The 15,178-nt window shown below is 41.5% G+C and overlaps 1 long non-coding RNA gene across 1 annotated transcript; it reads right to left on the bottom strand.

Moving 5' to 3' along the window:
* Window positions 1-9,438: 9,438 nt before the first annotated feature.
* LOC146386242 (uncharacterized) lies at window positions 9,439-11,956 on the bottom strand. The gene is made up of 2 exons (XR_014800413.1): window positions 10,887-11,956; window positions 9,439-10,733 (listed from the first exon to the last, which is right to left on the bottom strand). It is a non-coding gene; the product is annotated as an uncharacterized LOC146386242 (long non-coding RNA).
* Window positions 11,957-15,178: the final 3,222 nt, after the last annotated feature.

Raw genomic sequence — 15,178 nt, 5'->3', positions numbered from 1 at the left:
GCTGATAGGCACCCCATGTGATAAAAGCATGTTCAGGGTTAGTGGAAGGCCAGGTGGTGCAGAGGTTTCAGCGGTGTAACAGATTTAGATACACTTTATACTGAATTTTTACTGAAACTCCAACTGACCAAGCACATACCATACCTCACCTCTCTTTAACTTTGTACAAAAAATTGACTTGAAACGTTCCTTTTAAATATACTGTGGTTATGACTAGATCAGGCTGGATCTTGTTGAGAGGGTGTTTTTACTCCCCACTGTCACCAAGTGCTTGGTGAAAGGGCAAATCTAGTTGTTGGGGGTTTTCTCTGTGTTATTGTAGGATCTGTTAGGCCACATCAGCTACTTGCAGTTACCGGACTAAACCTGTTCACTGTAGAAACATTACATTTCCTGCATATTTAGTGTAAGTAATGTCATGGCTTGTTGTATGGTGCAGACCATTTAAGAAGTTTTAGCTTCTGTATTTGTGAGTTAAATTCTCCGTTTCACCGATTCTCCGTCAGTAGTTTGTGCTCTACTTTTTGAAGTTCACTAACACTCAGTGGTTAGTTAACAAGTGTTTGTGGACATTTATTCCAACTATGGGCAACTGCAGCAATCTGCTAGCAACCAAAGCAATCATCAGGAGGTTTTTTTGCAAGCAAGCAAAATGTTTAAATATGACAACAATGGTATAGATGGAAACTCCACAACAGTAACTATATTTTTCTTTTCCAGCTACCTAGGTCCGGATCAGCCTGAAGAAGCTCCATGGAGCTTCGTGAATCATGAACCTATTCAGACTCACCATGGAGCCATGGGATATATATTAAAAAAAAGAAATTACTCTGCAAGCTCAGGTCCAACCAGTCTTAACATAGGCAACTGGCCAGTCACATCTTCTCCAGGACAACAACAACAAAACAAATTACTATGATGGGCCTTAAAAAAGTTCTGCGGACAACTCAGGATTTTACATCATATTTTGTGTTTGGTTTGATTGTTGTTCTAATGCTTAGTGTTTGATTATTGCTCTGCAAAGTTTCAAATTCCTGTTTTGATTTCATAATTACTGTATTGTGAGCATCAGTTCAATCTGCATTTGAGGTTTTGGTAGTGTTTAGTGTTCAGCTTGAATACCTGTTAAGATGACTGCTCACTCTGGTATGTGTTCAGTGTTGGTTTTTTGTTTTGTGTGTGTTTTTTTTTTTTCTTTCAGGTTCAAGGTTGTATTTAATTCCCCTCAGTGTTTCTCTATTTGGTCCACCTTCTGACCTAAATTAAAGTAAATAAATGATAGTAATTCACTTAGAATAGTAATTGTTCACGCTTACTTCAAATCCGCTGAGTTATAATGTGTTATTGACTGTTTAAGTTGTAAAATGTGAAGCGCTATAATATGATTGAGGGGTGTATGGTACTCATTTGGTTCAGTCGGGGAAATATAAGGGATATAAACTGAATTTATTTTATTTGGATTGTGGTATGACATTTGGTCATGCAGAAAATTGCTAAAGAATGTAGTTTGTTTCACTATTTGTGACATGTTGAATGTTAGACATGAATGTAAAGATTTTACAGAGTGACAGTACTTGTGGTAATTGTGGGTAATGCAACACTGACCGGTTGGGAAGGGGGACATAATAGCTGTGTCCCAAAACGTAGGCTGCATCCTTCGGAGGACCAGGCCTTCGTGGTCTACGTGGGCCGGGTCCTTCGAAGACCGAGAAGGCCGGAAGTGCGAGGCTGTGAAATGGGACAGTCTAGCCTTCAGATTTGCGTCACCGCTGTCTCGGTGGAGTTAATAAACTCAGCCGTCTGCTCCTTGCTATCTAAAATATAACAGGACACTGGCGTAAATTCTCGACCGTCTCACACTTCTGTTTAATCTGGGGTTTTTTTTACGTTTATTCAGCTGTGTAAAAATCCTGGAGGAACCCACCCGATGGATTAATAAAGCTTTATTTAATCTAATCTAAACTAATAACTTTGATCTCAGCCAAACTGATTTACTCCGGAACAAATAAAACACCGAAAAAAGCCAAACAATTACATTTTTAAGTTATCCGAGTGACTTGTATATCATGTTTAACCTGAGTAGTGAAAGACAGCAGGATTCTGAAAATGATGAAGCCGGGAGTCCGCTGCTCTCGGCGGGTCGAGTGACCATTGAAACCCCCAGCTAGCTATCAAGCTGGTGGGTAACAGACGTCTCCGAAAACGTCGTAGCACTTTTGCAAATATGTGATGTCTTAATAAACTAAGGAGATATTTAAAGTTTACACGGCTACTTTCTCGCCTGAAAATATGTTAAAAGTTTATTTTGTGACCCAGAAAGTTTAATAAGAGTAATGTTAAAACTTAGTAGCAGCCGCCATTGTTGGAAACTGGAATTGGCTGGGCCGCGCTATGAATTCTGGGATATGGTGGGCCATGAAGGACACACCCGACCCATCCTTCAAATTCGGGGAAATGAAGGACGCATTTGTCGGCTGCATTTGAAGGAGTCGATGAATTGGGACAGCCTTCGTCGCCTGGCTGTGACATAATTGACCTTCAAATGCGGCCTCCGGAGGATGAAGCCTACGTTTTGGGACACAGCTTATGATAGTTAATATTAAATAAGCTACCCACAGGGGGTGCTCAGGAATGAATAAGAATATGGAAGAAGACAGGAGGTCAAGAAAATAAATAGCTAGCACAAGGAGCAATTCTTGATGTTTTATTGTTTGATGAATAAGAACATTACAGTTACTCCATGCGCATCACACCAAAAACATAACAGTTTCTTACTGACGATGACTGGAAATCCTAACATCCATCAGCATGTCAGTAGGAAACAAAAAAAAAAATCTTGTGACAGTCTCCTTTACTTTACATTTGCTTTTCCTCACTTCTAACATGAAGTAATCCAGTCAGTGAGATGATGTGAGGAAAAAACAAAAAAAAAGAGCCTTCGCACACATTGACCTACTTTCCCTGCAGATGTGCTGATGGGGTTCCCGCTTGTGCTTTGGTAAGAAACATAGTTATATTTGTTGTGTGATATGCATCTAGTGGTTTGTTATGTTGTAAACTGTTTGGATTTGCTTGAGAAGAGAAAGATTATTTCATTGAATAAAATAGCACTGATTGCATCAACTCATTTCGCCGCTCAGTGCACTCGGCCAGAGGAGGAAAATCTGTTTCTGTCGGTCCGATGAACCACCTGTCACCTAGTTCAAACAGGCTCTCCTCCACACATTCCTCATTTATAAAGTGCCTTGCAAACATGAACATTTTGGCTAACGACTGGACTTTGAGTGCAGCTAGCCAAACAGTGACGAGCCACTTACTGCTAAAGAGACAGACAGTGAAAGTGGGCAGTATATCCTCGGTTTCTTAACATAAAGGTCATTGTTGCAGCACTAAAGTGATCCCATTAAACTGATTTTAAGTGTCGTTATTTTCCTCTGAGTTATCCATTATGTCACTAGTTAGCTGACATAAACTAATGTAAGTTTGTTAGCCACAACCAACCAAGCAAATGACGCCACATTCTGTACTGACAGAAGATGGCGCTAAACATGTTTTTAAAGCTTTAATTTTAAGCACTCATTTCTTAAATCCGGCCTCACAGTCAGAGTTACATCTCAAATTCAAATTTTATTTGTCACACACACAATCATACACAGTACGACATGTAGTAAAATGCTTATTGCTGTGCAATGTCCAAACATTATACTACAGTAAAGAAATTTACAGACTTTACAAATTTTAAATTTTAGAAGTTTACAATAAAAAATAAATTACAGTTTGAAAAATTAAAGAGAAAGAGGTAATAGTGGGTGGCTGTAGCTCAGGTGGCAGAGCAGGTCAGCCACTAATCAGAAGGTCGGTGGTTCGATCCCAGGTTGCCTCCTGGCTGCATGCCAAATATCCTTGGGCAAGATACTAACCCCATGTTGCCTACTGGTGGTGGTCAGAGGGCCCGGTGGCGCCAGTGTCCGGCAGCCTCGCCTCTGTCAGTGCGCCCCAGGGCAGCTGTGGCTGCAATGTAGCTTGCCATTGCCAGTGTGTGTGTGAATGGGTGAATGACTGAATGTAGTGTAAAGCGCTTTGGGGTCCTTAGGGACTGAGTAAAGCGCTATACAAATGCAGGCCATTTACCATTAGTAAGAGTTGCATAATAGAAAAAAAAAGTCTAACAGATGTAAAGAATAAATAAAGAATTTAACCTAACAAGTAAAGACTAGAGTTACAGTTAAATTATAAGATAAGAAAGTAGAATGTGCAAATAGAAAATTTAAGAAAGAAATCATGAGAAGTGTGCAAATAAACAGTGTGCATGCAGTGACGTATAAGAGTCCAGACTACCCCTGGTTCAGGGCCTGAATAGCCTGGGGGAAGAAGCTCCTCCTCATTCTCTCTGTTTTCGCCTTAAGGGAGCGGAAGCACTTCCCAGAGCTCAACAGTGAGAAGAGTCCATTGCTGGAATGGGAGAGGTCCATCATGATCTTCCTGGCTTCGGTCTTGCACTGTTTAGTGATGATTCAACAGCTGGTCAGGAAGCTCAGAGTGAATGACGCGTTCGGTGGAGCGCACCACTCTTTGAAGAGCTCGTCTGTCCTGCTTGGTGTTCCAAACCAGGTGCAGATGTCTCCCATTAGGATGCTCTTGATGGTGCAGCAGTAGAAGTTCTTAAGCACCCTCAGCGGCAGATGGAAGCCCCTAAGTCTTCTGAGGAAGAAGAGACGCTGGCGGGCTTTCTTGACCAGGGTGTTGATGTGACAAGACCATGACAGGTCCTGAGTGATGTGGACACCCAGGTACTGGAAGCTGTCCACTCTCTCCACTGGTGCATCACTGATGATTAGGGGCTTGTAATTCCTCGCCTGCTTTGTACTTAAGTCCACGACCAGCTCCTTAGTCTTGCTGACGTTTAGGAAGAGGTTGTTCTCCTGGCACCAGTTCTCCAGGGAGGCCTTTTCGATGTTGTCAGAGATTGGGCCCAGAACAACAGTGTCGTCGGCAAACTTGACAATGGAGGTGGTGTCTGATGTGGCTACACAGTCATAAGTGTACAGTGAGTACAGCAGGGGGCTTAAGTGAGATGGAGGTACTGAGTGAGATAGAGGGAGAGACACGTTTTCCCACCCTCACTGATTGTAGTCTGTCTGTGAGGAAGTTGAGGCTCCACTGGCATAGTGATGAGCTGAGTCCTAGATCCTACAACTTGGTGAAAAGCTTTGAGGGAATTTCCATGAACAGCATCCTAACATAATTGCCAGTGTCCAGGTGAACCATCGTCTGTGGAACGATTAGTCCGGTATGCAAACTGAAGTGGGTCAATGGTGGCAGGAAGTGAAGAAGCGATGTGGTCTCTCACCAGTCTCTCAAAACACTTCATCACTGTTGAAGTCAGTGCTACTGGGCGGTAATCACTGTCGCAAGTGGGTTGTTGTTTCTTAGGAACAAGAACAATGATGGACTGTTTGAAGCACGTGGGAACTGCTGCTTGGGCCAGGGAGAGGTTGAAGATCTCCGTGAACACTGGTGCTATCTGGTCAGCGCAGGCTCTCAGGACCCGACCAGGGATTGCATCTGTGTCATTTTTTGAGAGCAGGGCTCAGTGGTTTAAATTAGCCTTTGTATGTGTAGCATTTCATGGCCCCTTTAAGTCCATTCTCATGATTACCTACAGCAATCATGATTTAATTAAAGACTTGTGCACTTCAGTTGAGTTTTAGAGCTGAGGGGTCTAGGATCTAGACTACTCATGTGATACATAGCTAATAAGGAGAAAATTATCTTTGTTAATTGAATTTGTCACTAAATCACTCAATCACAACAGATGTGATCGTGTCAAAGTTAGCATTAACTGCAAGGGTCTCCTCCTACATCACCTTCTTTGAGGAAAACATGATCCCCTCTAAAACTGTCACCATCTTCCCTAATAACAAACCCTGGGTAACAAAGGAGTTAAAGGGGATCATAAATAATAATAAGAAGTATCTTCTTCTCTGACTCTGAGCTTTAAAAGGAGGTCAACAGAGATTCCAAGAGAGCCATTAAGCTTGCCAAGCTTAACTACAGAAACACCCAGTGGAACCACCAATCAGCTTGACCTCATTACATGCATCACTCCAGCATTTCTTCATCAGGTTTGAGACCAACATATTTACTTAAATAGCCAATCAAGCTTGGCTATTCTCCAATCAGATTTCAAACCAACGTCGTGGTGAGGGCCCTCAAGAGGACCAAAGCTAATAGTGCACCTGGTGCAGACAACATTAGTGGCCAGGTCCTCAGACACTGCACTGACCCAAGACCCTGAAAAAAAACTTCACCCTGTGGTCCTCACTTCCCGTGTGATGAAAGCCATAGAGAGAATCATGAAAGAACACATCTTCTCTTTTGCCAACTCACAGCTCAGCTGGCTCCAATTTGCATGTCGGGCAGGTAGAGGTATCAATTGTGTCAAAGCCTTCATCATCGACACCTTTACCCTGGATGACCAGCTCATTCTCTGGAGCCTTGACTTTCTTACAGGCATCATAAAGAGAGTCTGGGTCAAAAAATAGACTCTCAAATGTCCTCACAACCTCTACAGGCTCCCCTGAGGGTCGTGTGCTCTCACCCCTGCTCTTCATCTGCAACACCAATGAGATGCAGGTCCAGTCAATCCAGTTGTCACCTGGTGAAGTTTGCTGATGACACAGCTCTCCTGTCTGGCCCCACCCAGCACCATTGACTAGGTCTGCAGCAATTTGTTGAGTGGTGCAACTCCTCCAAGCTGGAGCTAAACAGCAAGACCAATGAGATAGTGGTGACCTTCTCCAGGAGACAGCAAGAGCTGGCTATGGCTCTCTTCAACCCTATCCATGGGTCATCAGTAGAGATTGTAAAGGAGTTCAAGTACATGGAGACCATCTTCAACACCCACCTGGGGTTCTCCTCCAACGCTGAGGTGATCCTGAGAAAGTGCACCCAGGGGTTGTACCTCCTTAGAAAACTGCTTTCTCTGTCAGTAATAAAATTCTACTGACCTTCCACTACACTTTCATTGACAGTGTCATCATATTTTCTACTGTCTACTGGTGGATAAAAAAAAAAAAAAAAAACTTACACAAGAATGTAAAGCTGTGTTCTAAGATTACTGGACTTCCTCCCCGATTCCTGGCATCTATTTAAGAGTAGCAGGTTTGCGGCCTGGCTGTCCCAATTCTCAAGGACTCCTCCCATGCTCCTTTTCCTTCATTTGAGCAGCTGCCATCTGGTTACAGAGTCCACTGTCCAGCCTCCTGGACCAAGAGGAGGAGAGCGACCTTTGTTCCTCTTTCTGAGAACAGAATGAGTTAAAGCTGTTCACAAGGGTCAATAACAATAAATGGGTGGTTTTAGTGTTGTAGCTGGACAAAGTGTGTGACTTTTTTATTACTTGCCACATCTGTCTCTACTTTATGATTTAAAGTTACTTTTGTAGTTTAATTTTGGATTAAATTTCTGTTTAAATGTGTTTGAATCTAGTTGGTATTTTGTATTTTGTAATGTCAAATATGTATTTGTTTCCATGAACTTATAAATCCATTTAAGTGAATGTTGTAAAAGATCAATAGTATAATCTTGTGGTTTTATTTTATGTTTGATCTGCTTTTTGAAATGGAACAACAACAAAGAGTCCAGGCTCCATTGAAATTTTTGGTATATATGTTATGTAAGCATAAACTATAAGAGGTCATTCCCTTTTAAATGCGCATGTATATCATGGACATACATACTTGAAGTGTTTCATTCTATTGTTTATCTAAGCAACTGACACACCCAGTACCCCCATTTCCCTCTTACATGGTTGCACTCTCTCTCCCTGTCATTAACACACACTGACAAACACACAAATGTCATAAGTCAAAGAGGATTTTCAATGGCAGGAAGGGAGTGGGATTGTTAATACTGGACTTTACAGTAATATATGGTGTGAACAACTTTCTCTTCCACCAAGTACAGAAAGTCTAACTCCCCTCTACACACACACACAATCACAAATGCGCACGCACACGCGCGCGTACACACACACACACAATCACAAATGCACGCACAGAAGCACACACACAGACATACACAATCACAAATGCTGTGTGCCAACATCTTATCGCTTCATCAGCAGACCTGGGTAGTTCCATTAGCTTCCTTCCCTATTATGCTATTATGGAGAGTCATGTTTACGTTTGTGTATGAGTTGTGTGCACTGCGGCTGTTTGCTGGAGCCTCTACAATTGTCCCACCTTTACTTCCTGGAAACTACAACAAAAGCAAATTCATAAAAAAAAATACCAGAATCTAATCCCTAAGATATCCAAAAGAAAAACATAACATATAGACCACTTTTCACGTTTTAATTTATTATTTAATTTATTCATTGCTCAGAAGGCACTTTGAGACCTGTTCATAGTTTGGTGGGACAAATGCACACACCTTTTTCACACCAAAATTAGTGGATCTGTGCAGGTGTTTTGAGCACTGGTTACTGCTTTATTTGCTGTTTGATTTGTGATCACTTTAGCTAAGGGCAGGTCATTTACTAATCGGAAGGTTGGTGGTTTAATCCCTGGATGCTCCAGTGTCCAGTCTGGATGCCTAAGTGTCTAAGTGATAGTGACTTCCAAGTTGCTCTCTGATGCTTTCATTAGAGTATAAATGCGTGTGAATGTTAGAAAAACCTTAGGTGTAGAAAAAAGTGCTTATATGAATGGATGTGGATAAGGTATGTTGTATAAAGCACTTTGGATACTCAAGTAGAAAAGTGCTATATAAGAATCAGTCCATTTACCTTTTGATTTCACAAATTATCTGAAAAACAGGGTCTATCAATGAAAAAAATAGCAGTGAGACCAGAACAATAGTAGTCATTAAGAGATATTTTCAAAATGTATTTTATTTAAATCTTTTCTAACTTGTGATGATGCAAGTAAGTATAATATACATAAACTCCTAATAATATTTGGGTTCTCTGTTTATGTCTGTTTTTTGACTAAGATTTGGCTGTAAATAGAGTTGGTTTTTTTTTAATTTATCTAATGTTTTAGTTGCATACAAACACTAACAATTTTTGTTTGTGCAAGAAATACATCATTAGTACAAATACTTCGTTATTGTACTTAAATAGAATTTTCAGGTATCTGTACTTTCCTTTAGTCTTTTTTTGTCTGACAACTTTTTACTTTTACTCCCTACATTTTTAAACAGTGTGTGCCATAGTCAGGGGTTAAAGTGGGCCGGTATTTTTGTTTTGTTTTTTTCTTTGGCACAACACCGGCACTGGACTCCAACTGAAAGTTGCAGTTGCGGTACTTCAGCCTCTAGCCAGCCATATAGAAGATGAGCAAGCATAAAGGTGTAACATGATGTGGCAGGTGTTTTCAAATTTAAGGTTTTTATCAGGTCAACAAACATCAGCAAACACACAAACTGTCTGTGTGCAGTTTGATATACATTTTATTTTAATTTTATACATTGATTAATGACCTGCAGAATCTCATCATATTAAGTGATTCATAATTGTCACTTTATGCTTTCTTAATCTCTAAAGTGATGACATCCTTGCATTACATACTTTAGGTTCATTTTCTGCAGGCAGGTTTCTGACAGAGAACAGGCAGATTTACACTATAACATGCAGCGTTCTATAGATGGACACATAAAGAAATGAAAAATTACATGTATGTGCTAACTTTCTAAACACTTTGTTACATTTATGATAAAGTAGATTAAACACATTTATGTCGGCCTTGGCTCATAGTTCTTGTCTTTAAATGAACTTTGTGTGTGTTTCAGGTACTGCACTCTCAAAGACTGAATGAACCAGCATTGCAGCCATGGGTCACTGTGAGCATCACAGGGAAGGTTGAAGCCGCCCACTGCACCTGTATGGCCGGAGTCGCGGAGACCTGCACCCATGTCACTGCTCTTCTGTTTAATGTAGAAGCAACAGTGCGGATCCGTGGCACAAGGACTGTTACAGATGAACCTGCATACTGGGTTTTGCTGGGTAATATGACCAAGATACAGTCAGAGGTTGGCCATAAGATAGACTTCTCCTCTTCAGCTGCCCAAAAACAGGCTCTTGATCAAAACATAAACAGACCATCCGTACTGACAGGTAAAAGGAGCCGTCCTCAAAAAAGAAAAATCCCACCTGCTACTGTGGAGGAGTTGTCACTGCTATAATGCCATAATGTTTTATCTAGGGGTCTAGATTTATGCCTGTAGTCCACTGCCGTGTAAATAATTTGCATTTACTGAATATGTACTGACTGAGTCCCACTGTTCAAAAGTTGAATAAAGAAACAAACAAATGTTTGCCTCTTTTTTTTTTATTAAAACCATTTTATAGAACATCACATCAGTAACAGTGTAGAATCCATGTCGTTTATAGTCTACAAATGACAAAATGTTTACACAAAATCATGACAGTGTTTACATGATATCACCCACTACTAACATTACTTTATTTACTGTATCTTTTGAAAAAAAAAATACCGCTATTTATACAGCAAAAGACTTAAGAATATTTAACAGGAGCAGGTTTAATTTTTCCCTGGTTTTATTATCACACTGTTCACCGAACCTACACCATCTTATCCTGAAGGGTCACCTCTTCACCCTGACATGGAAGTAGTAATCTGATTGGCATGGTGGTATGTTTGAAGCAGGTCCCTTGTGTAGCGCTGGAACCCAGTCATGATGTTTCATCCATTTCTTTGGCTGGTTTGCTGCAATAATGCCAAATAATTAGCAACTAAATAGAAGGTAGTTCTGCAAAATCACTCAGTAGGATGTTTGTTCTAATTTGCTATGAGCTCAGAGCGCATCGAAAATAAAACTAACAGGCTATAAAGAGTGATATGAACATATTTAGAACTTACCGGAATGAAAATGTCTGGAGCACCAACAGATATTTGGAGATGGAAGAGAACTGGATATCAGCTCGTCTCACAGCTGCTATCCAGGCTAGACGCCTTCGTTTGGTAACATCGATACACGAGCTGCCTCATGTTGCTTCCAGGTTGGGAAACAATGAAAAGACAAACCCTTTTCAAGCTTATTCTCTTGCTGGTCGTGCGATCGAACATTGCAGCCGACCACACAGCAAATACAAACCATGGCTGTTGTGTGTCTTCGCTCCTTTTTCGCTTGCGCTTTGTTTAGATCCCCAAAATGGCGGATCGGGCCAAAATCGTTTCCACGCCCACCCCCGTGAAATCACACTCCGAAGCCCTATAATGTATGCAAATAGACCCTGTGCACGAGAAAATGCTAACTTCCTTGTTTGAGACCGGAAGTACACTTCCGGTAGCTTTACTTTGCGGTCAATCGCTACTGCGAAGATATACTCCAAAATCATGTCCAAAACTCGAAAACGGAAAGATCGCATTAAGTTACAAAGAGGAGAAGGTGGGAACACTCACCACTGCTGTGTCATAAAAAAATCTAATGATCAATTTTGATATTTAAAGAGTTTAGATCGATCAGTTGTTTACATCACTCAACACAAGCAGAACTGCATCACTGCAGCAGAAGACACATCGTCCACATTCAGAAGCACATCTCTGTATAGTGACTGGTCTCATGATTTAAACAGGCAAATGTTCAGCATTCAAACTACAGGTGAAGAATAGTCAAACCAGATGTTTCCCCGTTATGTCGATATCAGCTAGTCAAGTACACACCTACACAGCATGTTAACAAACCGTGAAAAAAAGCCACACAAAAAATGAACGATTGCTGGTAACGGTTTCTATACATTAGCATTTACGAAGGGTATGTTGTGACTTACCTTAAAAATTACAGTGGTCCCTCGCTATAACGCGGTTCACCTTTCACCTCGCTGTTTCGCGGATTTTTTAGTGCAAGTTTGCATGCTTATGTTTTTTTTACATCACATTGCGTCCTGCGTCCTGCGTCCTGATCACTGCAGACGATCTCCTCTGTGATGTCTCTCCTGTACAGTACAGAATCGCTGCATTGATCGCTAGCAGTGTGACTCTGAAGTGCAGTGCTGTATGTCGACGATGTCCACGAAACATTTTGCACCGTCAAAAAATAAAATTGGCTACTTGATTTCACCTATCGCTGGTTATTTTTAGAACATAACACCCACGATAAACGAGGGACCGCTGTTTACAGATACTGAGAAATATAACATTTGAATCCCTTTTCTCTTTTGCTCTGAGGTGCGGGGGAAAAAATATAGACAAGTCGATGAACATCATTTACAGAGATATTGGATAAATGCCCAAGACATCTAGAGAAATGTAAATCACCGCTTGATTCATTCATTTGCTTAACTTGTTTTGGACCGTAAACAGGGCACGAATAGGACACCGGAAACAAAGCTCCCCACAGGAGTTTCCGCACCGGAAGTAGCATATGCTAATGTGCACATAGTCTATACATGCGGGTCGGAATTCTCCCCCCCCCAGCGTGCCCCCGGACGCCAAAACAGTGCCAGCAGATTGAAACCGAAAAATGGTTTGAAATCGAAAAATGGATTGAAACCGAAAAATGGATTGAAACTGAAAAATGGTTTGAAACCGAAAAATGGATTGAAATCGAAAAAAAATGGATTGAAACTGAAAAAAAAAAAATTGTAAGCGAAAACAAAATAATTACAGTTTCAATTAATTGTTTTTCACTGTCATTTTTTTTTTTCAGTTTCAATACAAGATTTTTCAGTACATTTATTTCAGTTACAATATTTTTTTTCGGTTTCAATATTTTTTTCGGTTTCATTTCAAGGTGGCATCTTCGTTCTGATCCCATAGTAGGGTATGGGATCTGAAGGCGGCCCAGTTTGATGGTGAGGATGTGTGATATTATGATCTTGAAATCTGAGCTGTAGTCCACAAAAAGCATCCTCACATAGTTCTTCCTGCTCTCCAGATAGCTCAGCGCTCTGTGATGAGCCATTACCATCAGATAGCTATCTGAGCTATCTGATGGTAATGGCATCCTCCACCGATTTGCTCTGTAAGCAAACTGTTGTGGGTTAGGGGAGGAGGGTAGACAGTCTCTGATGGTGCTGACACACTATCTGCTCAAGGTACTTCATGACTAAAGACATGAGGGCTATAGGTCTGTAGTCATCAAGGCTGTCTATGCCAGTCTTTTTGGGAATGATGGTGAAGGCCTTCAGAGAGGTGGAGACCGTCTTCTTCCCTGCCAGTTGGTCTGCGTAGGCTTTTATCGCAGCCCCTGAGATTCCATCATGACTGGCCACTCTCCAGGGGTTCACTGGTCTCAGTGTCCTCCTGACCTCATGTTCCTGAAGGGAGAAGGGGTGTGAGCTGGGTGAGGGGCCTCAAACCGAGCAAAGAATGTACTGTGCTCCTCTGCGAGTTTGAGGCTGCTGTTGGGGGTTGGGGGGTTCTATCCTTTGTAGTTTGTGAAAGTTTGGATACCTCTCCACACCTGGCGGGGGGTTGTTGTCAGTGAGGAGTCCCTCTGGCCTCCTTGGCCTGTTTGATACTCTTACTCAGATTGGCTTTGGCAAAATGTTGTGCAGAGAACTTTTCCTCAGCCTGAAGGCTGAGTTGCGAGTTCTGATCACTGTCTGGACTTCACTCGTCATCCAAGGTTTTCGGTTAGGAAAAACCCAGATGGTTTTTGTCAGTGTTACATTTTCTACACAACACTTAATGTAGAAAAGGACAGACTGAGTGAATGTCTGCAGGTCCTGCTGTTCACAGATGGACCATTCTGTCAGATCGAAAGAGTCCTGTAGTTGGAGGAGAGCATCATCTGGCCATCTTTAATGACCCTGGTTCTTGGAGGAGTTTGTTTCCTGAGGGAGATGTAGGCAGGTATGAGGAGCAGAGAGAGGTGGTCAGATTGTCCCAGGTTGGGGAGGAGTGTCTCTCTGTAGCAACCAACATGTCACTTAACATGTTGGTGGAATTTGGGGAGTACAGGTTTTAACCATACCTTAATATATCCCCTGGAACAATATGGATGCCCTCTGGGTGCTCTCTTTGCTGTTTGCTGATGATAAGTTGGAAGTGATTGAGTCAGGTGAGCTTAAGTCAGGTGAGCAGTGACTGTCTATATTTCTTCTATTATGGCACCAGTCCTGAAGCACATAAGCACAGAGCCTACCACCCCTTCCCTTACCGGTTTCTTTGTTGCAGTCCTGGCAGTGTAATGTCCAGCCCAGTAACTCCACTAATGGCCTGCGGATGTTTGGATGGATTTAGAATTTAGTTACAATCAGTAGACTTCAAGACAAAGCACAAAGCGGTTGTACTAAATCTCTAATTGTAGCTCCTCGTTTTGTTTGCGAGGGTTCTGGCGTCGGTGAGGAAGATGGAGGCAGGGATTTGTGCTGTTATTTTTGCAGCTGGATGCAATAGCCAGCTCTGCATCCTCACTTTTGTTTCCTCTTCCTGCACCATCTGCGCTGCTTGCTGTTCCCGACAATAAACCACAGAGCAGTAGTTAAGAGCGCTGTGCAGCTGCATACGTCCATACAGAACCAAAATATGTGTGCCAAGAGAGCTGAAATCGGGATACTGACAAGATGATGGGACAATATGAAGCATTGCCCTGGTTATTGAAAAGCAGATTGTCCTGGATGATGTCTGTGACTTTCAAACTGTATTTGCCCTTTTGTTTGGACTCATCTATGCACTTAATGTGGATAAGTGCATAGATGGACTTTTGAAGTAATTCAAAGGGTGTTCATTGGTCTTGGTACCCATTGCTCTGCCTGGGTTAAGACGTTAAAGAATCATTTGCTGAAATACTGAAAAGTGCTCATGATAACAAAGCCTGTTCTCATGCTGGATTTTTTTCTTTTCTTTTTGTTTTACTGACCAAGTGATATGATTTGACTGTGACTTGGTCAATAAAGTAATGATGAAATCTTAGTGCATACACTGCAGTTATTTATTCTATGTTCATTCTAGAATGGAAAAAAGCAATATCTGACTAATATTTCAGAAATGTCCCATTTTGATATTGTAAAGATAAAACATATTGGTAGTGGCATTTTTATTTGGTATCTTAGCAGTTCTTGCTGAGGTAATATCTTTTTAACTTTGTTGCAGAGCTTTTCATGTGCACTACACTGAAGGGTAAAATATTAAAGTTTTATTCAGGAATGGTCAGTCACGCTACCTGTGGTCTTTGAGCAACTTCTTTTTGTTGTCAGATCATCCAG

This window comes from Perissodus microlepis, chromosome 6, assembly GCF_051167445.1.
Source record: "Perissodus microlepis isolate ML-2025 ecotype Zambia chromosome 6, ASM5116744v1, whole genome shotgun sequence".
Taxonomy (NCBI): domain Eukaryota; kingdom Metazoa; phylum Chordata; class Actinopteri; order Cichliformes; family Cichlidae; genus Perissodus; species Perissodus microlepis.
This window is presented reverse-complemented; position numbering and strand designations above follow the sequence as displayed.